Here is a 1,925-nt window from a genome sequence, read left to right as displayed (position 1 = left end):
TAAACAGCTACAACGCTTTCTTGGTTTTGCAAACTTTTACAGACGATTCATCAGGGATTACAGTCGTATCGCTGCACCTCTCACCCAACTTACCTCCACCTTAAGAACCTTCTCCTGGACTCCCGAGGCCAACCAATCTTTTGGTGAGTTAAAGACTCGTTTCTCTCAAGCCCCCATTTTGTGCCATCCCGACCCACAGAAACAGTTCTTYGTAGAAGTGGATGCCTCTGACCTGGGMGTCGGTGCAGTTTTATCMCAAAAGTCAGAACCAGATGGTAAGATGCACCCTTGTGCTTTCTTTTCTCGTCGCCTATCTCCAGCAGAGGTTAACTATGATGTGGGAGACAGAGAACTGTTGGCCATTAAATTGGCTTTGGARGAGTGGAGACATTGGTTAGAAGGGACTGAGATTCCTTTCATCATCCTCACAGACCATAAAAATCTAGCCTACCTCCAAAAGGCCAAGAGGTTAAACCCGAGGCAGGCCAGGTGGTCTTTGTTTTTTGCTCGATTTAACTTCTCTATCACTTACATCCCTGGTTCCAGAAATATCAAGCCCGACGCTCTCTCCAGACAGTTCTCATCTACCGAAAAGACTGACAAGGACACCAACATCCTGCCTACCTCTTGCTTCGTGGGAACACTCTCCTGGGACATCGAGAACACCATCCACCTGGCTCAACAGACTGAACCTGATCCTGGCTCCGGACCTCCTGGTATCCGATTCATTCCACGACACATTGTGGGTAAAGTACTGGATTGGATACATAATCACAGGTTCACTTGTCATCCCGGCATCTCTCGCATGTTGTCATTYTCTAAAAGATACTTTTGGTGGCCAACTATGTACTCAGACATAAAGGAGTTTGTTACAGCATGTCCCACCTGTGCTCGAAACAAGAGCGGTAACCAACAGCCCGCCGGACTCTTGCTACCCTTACCCACTCCCGCTCGCCCTTGGTCCCACATCGCTCTGGACTTCGTCACAGGACTACCTCCCTCAGAAGGTAACACAGTCATTCTAACCATTGTTGATCGTTTTTCCAAGGCAGTGCATTTCGTCCCCCTGAGTAAATTACCCACGGCATTCGAGACCGCTCAGCTCCTGGTCACCCACGTTTTTCGCCTGCATGGTATTCCTACCGACATCGTTTCCGATCGTGGACCTCAGTTTGTCTCCCACGTCTGGTAAGCTTTCTGTAACGCCCTAGGAGCTAAGGTCAGTCTATCTTCTGGACATCATCCCCAATCTAACGGACAAACGGAAAGGTGCAACCAAGAACTCGAGGCTTCTCTCAGGTGCGTCATAAACAACAATCCATCCTCATGGTGTAAATATCTTACCTGGGTYGAGTATGCACACAACTGCCATACTTCCTCCGCTACTGGCTACTCTCCTTTTGAAGCATCCCTTGGRTATAACCCCCCATTGTTTCCCAAGGATGATGTCGAGAATATGGTTCCGTCCGTCAATCACCACATCCAACGCTGTCGGAGAATCTGGAGCCAGACTCAAAGAGCCCTTCTGCGTACAGCACATCAAAACAAGAGGTTTGCTGACCGCCATCGTTCCACCACTCCGTCATATCAGGTCGGACAAGAGGTATGGCTATCTACTTGTGACATAAGTCTTAAGGATTTTCCTAGAAAGCTCTCCCCCAGGTTCATCGGTCCCTTTCCAGTAGAGAAAATCATCAACCCCACAGMTATCAGACTCCGTCTACCTGCCAACATGAAGATCCATCCCACCTTCCACGTCTCCCAACTAAAACCCGTCTCCACTAGTCCACTAAGCCCACCAACCAACACCCCACCTCCCACCCGTCTCCTTGACAACTAACCAATCTACACAGTTCGTCGAATCCTGGATGTCCGTCGACGTGGACGTGGACATCAATTCCTCGTCGATTGGGAAGGATATGGCC

This window comes from Austrofundulus limnaeus, unplaced genomic scaffold (genome assembly GCF_001266775.1).
Source record: "Austrofundulus limnaeus strain Quisiro unplaced genomic scaffold, Austrofundulus_limnaeus-1.0 Scaffold459, whole genome shotgun sequence".
Classification (NCBI taxonomy): domain Eukaryota; kingdom Metazoa; phylum Chordata; class Actinopteri; order Cyprinodontiformes; family Rivulidae; genus Austrofundulus; species Austrofundulus limnaeus.
Note: the sequence above shows the minus strand (reverse complement) of the source record.